Source organism: Chlorocebus sabaeus, chromosome 2 (assembly GCF_047675955.1).
Source record: "Chlorocebus sabaeus isolate Y175 chromosome 2, mChlSab1.0.hap1, whole genome shotgun sequence".
Classification (NCBI taxonomy): Eukaryota; Metazoa; Chordata; class Mammalia; order Primates; family Cercopithecidae; genus Chlorocebus; species Chlorocebus sabaeus.
The window spans coordinates 25,996,846-26,008,167 of NC_132905.1; positions in this window are offsets into that span (position 1 = coordinate 25,996,846).

Here is an 11,322-nt window from a genome sequence, read left to right on the forward strand (position 1 = left end):
CACTAGGGGCAGTCTGACACCCCACACCTCACAGGGTGGAGTACACCCCTGAGAGGAAGATTCCAAAGCAAGAATCAGACAGGTACACTCGCTGTTCAGAAATATTCTATCTTCTGCAGCCTCTGCTGCTGATACCCAGGCAAACAGGGTCTGGAGTGGACCGCAAGCAATCTCCTACAGCTACAACCTACAGCTGAGGATCCTGACTGTTAGAAGGAAAGCTATCAAACAGGAAGGACACCTACACCAAAACCCCATCAGTACATCACCATCATCAAAGACCAGAGGCAGATAAAACCACAAAGATGGGGAAAAAGCAGGGCAGAAAAGCTGGAAATTCAAAAAATAAGAGTGCATCTCCCCCGGCAAAGGAGCGCAGCTCATCGCCAGCAACGGATCAAAGCTGGACGGAGAATGACTTCGACGAGATGAGAGAAGAAGGCTTCAGTCCATCAAATTTCTCAGAGCTAAAGGAGGAATTACGTACCCAGCGCAAAGAAACTAAAAATCTTGAAAAAAAAGTGGAAGAATTGATGGCTAGAGTAATTAATGCAGAGAAGCTCACAAACGAAATGAAAGAGACGAAAACCATGGCACGAGAAATACGTGACAAATGCACAAGCTTCAGTAACCGACTCGATCAACTGGAAGAAAGAATGTCAGCGATGGAGGATCAAATGAATGAAATGAAGCGAGAAGAGAAACCAAAAGAAAAAAGAAGAAAAAGAAATGAACAAAGCCTGCAAGAAGTATGGGATTATGTAAAAAGACCAAATCTACGTCTGATTGGGGTGCCTGAAAGTGAGGGGGAAAATGGAACCAAGTTGGAAAACACTCTTCAGGATATCATCAAGGAGAACTTCCCCAACCTAGTAGGGCAGGCCAACATTCAAATCCAGGAAATACAGAGAACGCCACAAAGATACTCCTCGAGAAGAGCAACTCCAAGACACATAATTGCCAGATTCACCAAAGTTGAAATGAAGGAAAAAATCTTAAGGGCAGCCAGAGAGAAAGGTCGGGTTACCCACAAAGGGAAGCCCATCAGACTAACAGCAGATCTCTCGGCAGAAACTCTTCAAGCCAGAAGAGAGTGGGGGCCAATATTCAACATTCTTAAAGAAAAGAATTTTAAACCCAGAATTTTATATCCAGCCAAACTAAGTTTCATAAGTGAAGGAGAAATAAAATCCTTTACAGATAAGCAAATGCTTAGAGATTTTGTCACCACTAGGCCTGCCTTACAAGAGACCCTGAAGGAAGCACTAAACATGGAAAGGAACAACCGGTACCAGCCATTGCAAAAACATGCCAAAATGTAAAGACCATCAAGGCTAGGAAGAAACTGCATCAACTAACGAGCAAAATAACCAGTTAATATCATAATGGCAGGATCAAGTTCACACATAACAATCTTAACCTTAAATGTAAATGGACTAAATGCTCCAATTAAAAGACACAGACTGGCAAACTGGATAAAGAGTCAAGACCCATCAGTCTGCTGTATTCAGGAGACCCATCTCACACGCAGAGACATACATAGGCTCAAAATAAAGGGATGGAGGAAGATTTACCAAGCAAATGGAGAACAAAAAAAAGCGGGGGTTGCAATACTAGTCTCTGATAAAACAGACTTTAAACCATCAAAGATCAAAAGAGACAAAGAAGGCCATTACATAATGGTAAAGGGATCAATTCAACAGGAAGAGCTAACTATCCTAAATATATATGCACCCAATACAGGAGCACCCAGATTCATAAAGCAAGTCCTTAGAGACTTACAAAGAGACTTAGACTCCCATACAATAATAATGGGAGACTTCAACACTCCACTGTCAACATTAGACAGATCAACGAGACAGAAAGTTAACAAGGATATCCAGGAATTGAACTCATCTCTGCAGCAAGCAGACCTAATAGACATCTATAGAACTCTCCACCCCAAATCAACAGAATATACATTCTTCTCAGCACCACATCGTACTTACTCCAAAATTGACCACGTAATCGGAAGTAAAGCACTCCTCAGCAAATGTACAAGAACAGAAATTATAACAAACTGTCTCTCAGACCACAGTGCAATCAAATTAGAACTCAGGACTAAGAAACTCAATCAAAACCGCTCAACTACATGGAAACTGAACAACCTGCTCCTGAATGACTACTGGGTACATAACGAAATGAAGGCAGAAATAAAGATGTTCTTTGAAACCAATGAGAACAAAGATACAACATACCAGAATCTCTGGGACACATTTAAAGCAGTGTGTAGAGGGAAATTTATAGCACTAAATGCCCACAAGAGAAAGCAGGAAAGATCTAAAATTGACACTCTAACATCGCAATTAAAAGAACTAGAGAAGCAAGAGCAAACACATTCGAAAGCTAGCAGAAGGCAAGAAATAACTAAGATCAGAGCAGAACTGAAGGAGATAGAGACACAAAAAACCCTCCAAAAAATCAATGAATCCAGGAGTTGGTTTTTTGAAAAGATCAACAAAATTGACAGACCACTAGCAAGACTAATAAAGAAGAAAAGAGAGAAGAATCAAATCGACGCAATTAAAAATGATAAAGGGGATATCACCACCGACCCCACAGAAATACAAATTACCATCAGAGAATACTATAAACACCTCTACGCAAATAAACTGGAAAATCTAGAAGAAATGGATAATTTCCTGGACACTTACACTCTTCCAAGACTAAACCAGGAAGAAGTTGAATCCCTGAATAGACCAATAGTAGGCTCTGAAATTGAGGCAATAATTAATAGCCTACCAACCAAAAAAAGTCCAGGACCAGATGGATTCACAGCTGAATTCTACCAGAGGTACAAGGAGGAGCTGGTACCATTCCTTCTGAAACTATTCCAATCAATAGAAAAAGAGGGAATCCTCCCTAACTCATTTTATGAGGCCAACATCATCCTGATACCAAAGCCTGGCAGAGACACAACAAAAAAAGAGAATTTTAGACCAATATCCCCGATGAACATCGATGCAAATATCCTCAATAAAATACTGGCAAACCGGATTCAGCAGCACATCAAAAAGCTTATCCACCATGATCAAGTGGGCTTCATCCCTGGGATGTAAGGCTGGTTCAACATTCGCAAATCAATAAACATAATCCAGCATATAAACAGAACCAAAGACAAGAACCACATCATTATCTCAATAGATGCAGAAAAGGCTTTTGACAAAATTCAACAGCCCTTCATGCTAAAAACGCTCAATAAATTCGGTATTGATGGAACGTACCTCAAAATAATAAGAGCTATTTATGACAAACCCACAGCCAATATCATACTGAATGGGCAAAAACTGGAAAAATTCCCTTTGAAAACTGGCACAAGACAGGGATGCCCTCTCTCACCACTCCTATTCAACATAGTGTTGGAAGTTCTGGCTAGGGCAATCAGGCAAGAGAAAGAAATCAAGGGGATTCAGTTAGGAAAAGAAGAAGTCAAATTGTCCCTGTTTGCAGACGACATGATTGTATCTTTAGAAAACCCCATTGTCTCAGCCCAAAATCTCCTTAAGCTGATCAGCAACTTCAGCAAAGTCTCAGGATACAAAATTAATGTGCAAAAATCACAAGCATTCTTATACACCAGTGACAGTCAAACAGAGAGCCAAATCAGGAATGAACTTCCATTCACAATTGCTTCAAAGAGAATAAAATACCTAGGAATCCAACTTACGAGGGATGTAAAGGACCTCTTCAAGGAGAACTACAAACCACTGCTCAGTGAAATCAAAGAGGACACAAACAAATGGAAGAACATACCATGCTCATGGATAGGAAGAATCAATATCGTGAAAATGGCCATACTGCCCAAGGTAATTTATAGATTCAATGCCATCCCCATCAAGCTACCAATGAGCTTCTTCACAGAATTGGAAAAAACTGCTTTAAAGTTCATATGGAACCAAAAAAGAGCCCGCATCTCCAAGACAATCCTAAGTCAAAAGAACAAAGCTGGAGGCATCACGCTACCTGACTTCAAACTATACTACAAGGCTACAGTAACCAAAACAGCATGGTACTGGTACCAAAACAGAGATATAGACCAATGGAACAGAACAGAGTCCTCAGAAATAATACCACACATCTACAGCCATCTGATCTTTGACAAACCTGAGAGAAACAAGAAATGGGGAAAGGATTCCCTATTTAATAAATGGTGCTGGGAAAACTGGCTAGCCATAAGTAGAAAGCTGAAACTGGATCCTTTCCTTACTCCTTATACGAAAATTAATTCAAGATGGATTAGAGACTTAAATGTTAGACCTAATACCATAAAAATCCTAGAGGAAAACCTAGGTAGTACCATTCAGGACATAGGCATGGGCAAAGACTTCATGTCTAAAACACCAAAAGCAACGGCAGCAAAATCCAAAATTGACAAATGGGATCTCATCAAACTAAAGAGCTTCTGCACAGCAAAAGAAACTACCATCAGAGTGAGCAGGCAACCTACAGAATGGGAGAAAATTTTTGCAATCTACTCATCTGAAAAAGGGCTAATATCCAGAACCTACAAAGAACTCAAACAAATTTACAAGAAAAAAACAAACAACCCCATCCAAAAGTGGGCAAAGGATATGAACAGACATTTCTCAAAAGAAGACATTCATACAGCCAACAGACACATGAAAAAATGCTCATCATCACTGGCCATCAGAGAAATGCAAATCAAAACCACAATGAGATACCATCTCACACCAGTTAGAATGGCGATCATTCAAAAGTCAGGAAACAACAGGTGCTGGAGAGGATGTGGAGAAATAGAAACACTTTTACACTGTTGGTGGGATTGTAAACTAGTTCAACCATTATGGAAAACAGTATGGCGATTCCTCAAGGATCTAGAACTAGATGTACCATATGACCCAGCCATCCCATTACTGGGTATATACCCAAAGGATTATAAATTATGCTGCTATAAGGACACATGCACACGTATGTTTATTGCAGCACTATTCACAATAGCAAAGACTTGGAATCAACCCAAATGTCCATCAGTGACAGATTGGATTAAGAAAATGTGGCACATATACACCATGGAATACTATGCAGCCATAAAAAAGGATGAGTTTGTGTCCTTTGTAGGGACATGGATGCAGCTGGAAACCATCATTCTTAGCAAACTATCACAAGAACAGAAAACCAAACACCGCATGTTCTCACTCGTAGGTGGGAACTGAACAATGAGATCACCTGGACTCGGGAAGGGGAACATCACACACCGGGGCCTATCATGGGGAGGGGGGAGGGGGGAGGGATTGCATTGGGAGTTATACCTGATGTAAATGACGAGTTGATGGGTGCAGCACACCAACATGGCACAAGTATACATATGTAGCAAACCTGCACGTTGTGCACATGTACCCTACAACTTGAAGTTTAATAATAATAAATAAATTTAAAAAAAAAAAAGAAAAAAAAAATATATACTTAAAACCATTGAATTGTACACTTTAAACAGGGGGACTTCACGATACGTGAATTATATCTCAAGCGCAGCAGTTTAAAATAAAAAGATACTCCATGCCTTTATTCATGCTGTTTTCCTACTTGAATTGTCCCTACCTTCTCCTTTGCCTTTGGATGTCCAAAAGTAACAGATTTCTAAGGCCTGACTCAAATGCCATTACAGATTTCCTTAATACGTTCCAATCAGAAGCAAGTTTTCTCTCCTCTGAACTCCCACGCCAATTCACCATCACTCACTCAGAGATTATTTAAAAGGTACCTATCATGTGCCTGGCATTTTTGACATTTTACATGATTACTTAAGGGCCGATTTCATCTCTGCTACTCTATTACAAATTTTGAGAGAGAAGATTGTATCTTACCTCCTGCATACTCAGAACCAAGCAATGTGACCAGCACACAGTTGGCATTCAAAGAAGTTATGTGGAATTCATTCTAAATGTCCTTTTTCTCACATCAGCCTCCCCCCAGGAAACAAGTCCTCCATGGAAGGTTCCGGGCCTGATTCATTGTTGCACGCCCTAGAGAATAGCCTAGCACTTAATAGAAGTGTGTTTACTTCTTTGTTTTTTGAGTACACACAAAAAGATTAAATGATGATGGCTTTAGTTTCTACCATGACTGTCCAGCCAAAGATTTTAAAAGGAGATGAGACCTACTTCCAGATTTGGGAGGATGGGTACAGATAAGTGCGGATTAGCAATCTAGATGGGGAACTGCAGGAAGGCAGGCATGTTACCTTACAAATATCTACTGGGAACAGAAACCATGAAAAGTACTAGCAGAATTAAAAGAGAACCAAATAGTGATGGTTGCACAACATTATGTATGTATTTAGTACCACTGAACTGTAAACTTAAAAATGGTTAAGATGGTAAGCTTTATGTTACATATATTTTACAACAATTTTAATAATTGAAAAAATAGAGAAACCCAAATAGAACTTCTAGAAATGAAAAATACGGTAACTGAAACATAGAAGTCAGTGGTTGGGTTTGATAGAAGATTAAACAGAGCTAAAGAAAAAAATGAGTGAGGCAGAAGATAAATGATCCAGAATATAGTACAGAGAAGTAGATAGGTGTAAAACACAAAAGAGAAGTTGGGAGACATGGAAGAGAGGCTGAAAATATCTGACATCTATTTAATAGCAGTTTCAGGAAACTAAAAGAGAGAAAATGGGGCAGACACACTAACTGAAGAAATAATGACAGAGAACTTTCCAAAACCGATGAGAGGCACTAATCCACAAATTTAAAAATCCCAACAAATCTCAAGTAAAGTGATAAGAATAAATCCATGTCTAGACATCATAGTAAAGCAGAAAAACATCACAGACAAAGAGAAAAATCTAATGAGCAACCAGAAAATAAGAAAAATAACCTTGAAAGAAATGACAGAGTGAAGAAGGCTTCTAAACAGCAACAACGGAGCCAGGTGAGAGTAACATGATACCTTCAATGTGCTGAAAGAAACTAATTACGCAGCTAAAATTCCATGCTCATCAGTATGTACTTCAAGAAGAAGGGTTAAATAAAGACATGCTCAAACAAAAAAGAATAGAGCACAATCTGCTTGTTGAAACTTTTTAAAGTGTATACTTCATGTAGAAGGAATATGAACCCTGACTGAAGGCTTGAGATGAAAGGAGAAGTGAAGAACAAAGAAACCGATCAATCCGTCTTCCAGTCTAGTTGAGCATTGACTACATAAAACAATCACATTAATGTCTTGTAGAGTTTATCTTTTTAAAAGAATAGTTAGAATACACCAAAACTATGATGTGTATGTCAAATTAGAGTAGCAGTGTTCTAAGGCCTGGAAGAAGAGCAATGGTACTGATTATATTTAGACTTCAGTAAGTTAAATATTCGTGTTGTAATTTCAATGATAACAGTGCATAATCCCCAAACTAGTGGAGAGGGGAAATAGAATGAAAAAGTTATCAATCCGAAATGGGAAGGAAGGAAGGAAGGGAGAAAGGGAGTGGGAGAAGAAGGAAGAAAGGAAGGAGGGAGGCAGGGAGAGAGAGAGGGAGGAAGGAGGGAAGGAAGGATGGAAGGAAGGAAGGAAGGAAGGAAGGAAGGAAGGAAGGAAGGAAGGAAGGAAGGAAGGAAGGGAGTAAAGGAGGGAGGAAGGGAGGGAGAGGAGGGGAGGGGAGAAATCACAAAATAAGCTAGCAGGTTAGCACCCATATACATTGATAAATTATATTAAATATCAAAAGATCAAATGCTCCAGTTAAAAGATGAAGATTCATGAAGATTAATTAAAGAGAAATGGCACAAAAATATTAGGAATAAAAAATTGGACATCACTATAGATGCTGCTAACATTAAAGAAAAAAGAGGCTATTTTGAAAAATTTTGATCCAATAAATTTGAAATTTTAAGTGAAATAAGCAGCATACTAGAAGGTATAACATTCCAATTTTGATTTAAGACAAAATAAAAAACCCTAGATAGTCCTCTAACAATTAAAGAAATTGAATCAGTTGTTAAAACCCTTCCCATAAGAAAACTTCAACCTCAGATGGCTTCATTGGTAAGTTCTATCTAACATTCATCTTTGATAATCTCTTCCAGAGAACAGAAAAAGAGTGAATAAACTCCAATTCATTTTATGAGGCTGAACTACTTAGGAGGCTGAGGTGGGGGTATCCCTTGAGCCCAAGAGTTCAAGACTGCAGTGAGCTATGATCAAGCCACTGCACTCCAGCTTGAGTGACAGAGAATGAGATCCTGTCTCTAAAAAAAATGAATAAATAAAAAATAAAATCAGCCTCCCAAAATTCAACATTATTAAAAAATACCACAACCCCCTAGAATCCATTCTCCTCTCTGCGGCCAGAGGGAGTTTCTCAAACATAAATCCAATCATGCATGCCTTTGCCTAGCCATTCAATGTCTCCCTGTTGTCCTTACCATGAGCTGCACAGTCTGGTGCACGCCTGCCTCTCTCTGTCAGTTCCCCAGTCACCCATTCTACTCTAACCAAACTGGACTTTTTTGATTTCTCAAAATATCCCAAACTCTTTCCCTCTTTAGGACCTTTGCACAAAGCTGTTTTGTTTAGGATAGTGGTGTTCTACTTATTTCTTACACCCTAAAAGTTAAAGACATAACACAGTAATTTATTGCTGGGCATGGTGGCTCACACCTGTAATCCCAGCACTTTGGGAGGCCAAGGCGGGCAGATCACCTGAGGTTGGGAGTTCAAGACCAGCCTGACCAATGCGGTGAAACCCCGTCTCCACTAAAAATACAAAAATTAGCCAGGTGTGGTGGCGGGCGCCTGTCGTCCCAGCTACTCAGGAGGCTGAGGCAGGAGAATTGCTTGAACCTGGGAGGTGGAGGTTGCAGTGAGCCGAGATCGTACCACTGCACTCCAGCCTGGGTAATAGAGTGGGACTCCATCTCAAAAACAAAAACAAAAACAAAATAGTAATTTATTATGCTTCTGGGGTTGACTGTGTCCAGCTGAGTGTTTCTTTCTGCAGTTGCAGTCAGGTGGGGGATAGGGCTGCAGTCATCTGAGGCTCGAGGGCTGAATGTTCAAGACAGCACATTCACATGGTGGGCAGTTGATTCTTGCTGTTGGCTAAGAGCCCAGTTACATGGTTGGCCACTCCATGTGGCTTAGAATTCTCCCATCATGGCAGCTGGATTCCAAGAGGAAGTGGCCTAAGAAACAAGAGTCCCAAAAACCCAGAAGCAAAAGCTACTGGAGTAGTGAAAGGTTACATCCAGAAATAAGACAGCATCACTCCTGCCTTATTCCATTGGTGGAAGCCATCACAGGTCCCACCCAGAATGAAGGCTGGAAAAATAGACTCCATCTCCTGCTGAAGGAGTGGTGAGTCACACTGCATAAAAGCGGGGGCGATGGAAGATATTGGTGAAGCCATCTTTGGAAAATGCAGTCTGCCGTCGCTAGTCTCTTCTTATCATTCATGCCTGCCCTTAAATGTTTCAGGCCTTTCCCTGTCCACCCTATCAAGGGTGGTCACTATGTCATGTCACTCTATTTTAATTTTTGTCATAGCACGTATTATCACCTGGCATGTATTATGTGATATCATTGTATAATATTTGCCTTCCTACAGCTGAACGTAAGCTCCTTGAGAGTTGGGACTTTGTCTTGCTCAATGCTATGTCGCTCCCTCCTCATGAGGGCAGGGCACATGGTAGGTGCCCAGAGACTTACTGAATTATTGAATGAAGCTTCCGGGGAAGGGTTGCACTCGGCAGGCAGGAAGCTCTTTTGAACATCCAGAGATGAACCTTGTGAGAACAGGCTACTGCACACGTCATTGAGTTCCCTGTTACCAGCAGGGTTCATGCAGGGACAGGATGGGCTGCCTCCAGGAGTGCCAGAGAAAGAACGTGGACTCAGAGCGAGAGGCTGGTCCTTCCCCATGCTGGACCTCAGCTCTTCTCACCTTGGGAGCCAGCCTCTCTTCTTTCCTTTGGCTCCTCTTAAAGTCAACCTAATCCCTCTGGTACTCTGGGGATAATGAGCCGGGATTTACGGCTCCACCTCAATCCCTAATATTGTCACTGTCCATTCAACCTCCCCTAGGCTCTGCTTTCCAGAGAAAACCCACAACGGTTATTTCTCCTCCCTTTCCCCTAACCCCGCCCCACCAGGCTTATCTGCCTATTTCAAGTTTTCTGGCAGAGAACACAGCTCCTCGCGTGGTGGGCATTGGGCTGGAGGCCTCTCCACACACAAACTTGAGGGAGGTCACTCTGTTAGAAGCCTCCAAAGGCGCCCTATTGCCTAGAGGAATGTTTTCTCCATACCCCAGGCCCCTTAGATTAAAGCAAATCCTTCCTTGAAACCACCACCACCAGCACCACACTGAGCACTCACTCTGTGCCTGGCACTGTGTTCTGGGCTTTGCCTGTTTGTCCTCACGGAATTCTCCATAATTCCTCAGGAGAGAGGAGCTATTACTAGCTCCTCAGGTCACATGGTATGGGGACTTGGGGCTGGAACATTCTCTGTTCAGACCACACAATTGCGAAACACTGTGTGACCTGGTTTGGTTTTGTTTTTGTAACTCTGTCTTCCAAACCATATTGCACCTGATCCCCTAATGGCACAGCACAGAGTAGTAGAGCTGCTTTTGGTGGAGTGGGGAGTAGGGGGGTCGGGAGCCCTGCCTCCTCAATGCTCCCACCTTCTTCCTTGAAGCAGCTCCCCCAAACCACTGAGGTACCACATCCATCATGCTCCCCATGATGGGGTCAAGGAAGCAGAGCGGATGATCAGGCAGACTCTGGAGTCAGAGAGCCCTGCGCTTTCCAGCTGTGCAAACCTGGGCGTCGGTTTCCTCCTGCAGCGTCGGGCTGATGGACATGCCTACTTTGGGAGGGTTACTATGAGGATTAAACAAGTTGGGGATGGCAGGGCCTTATCACCCAGGAGGTGCGCTTTGCATGTGGGCCTGGTTTATCAGCAGTCTCTGGGGTTTAGGGGAGCTCCTCAACACCTCCCTCTGGACTCAAAACCGTAGGCCCAGGGCCGGGAGCTGAGGAGTTGAGGCAGCCCTGACCCCTGCCAGGGACACAGGCCGGTCAGCTGTGCTGGCTCTACTGGCAGCTGGTGCGTTGCAGGCAGATGCAGGGAGGCGAAGCTGCTAATGAATCTGTCAGTTTCCAGAATGTCCCTCCCGCCCCACCCCAACAGAATGCCCCTGCCCTGACAGGCGCCACAGGAGGGCTGAGGCCCAGCTGGCAGCAGACCCAAACATTGGCTGAACCACTGGGAAACTCTGTAATGAACGGTCCCCCAAGCTGGAGGCATTAACCTTGC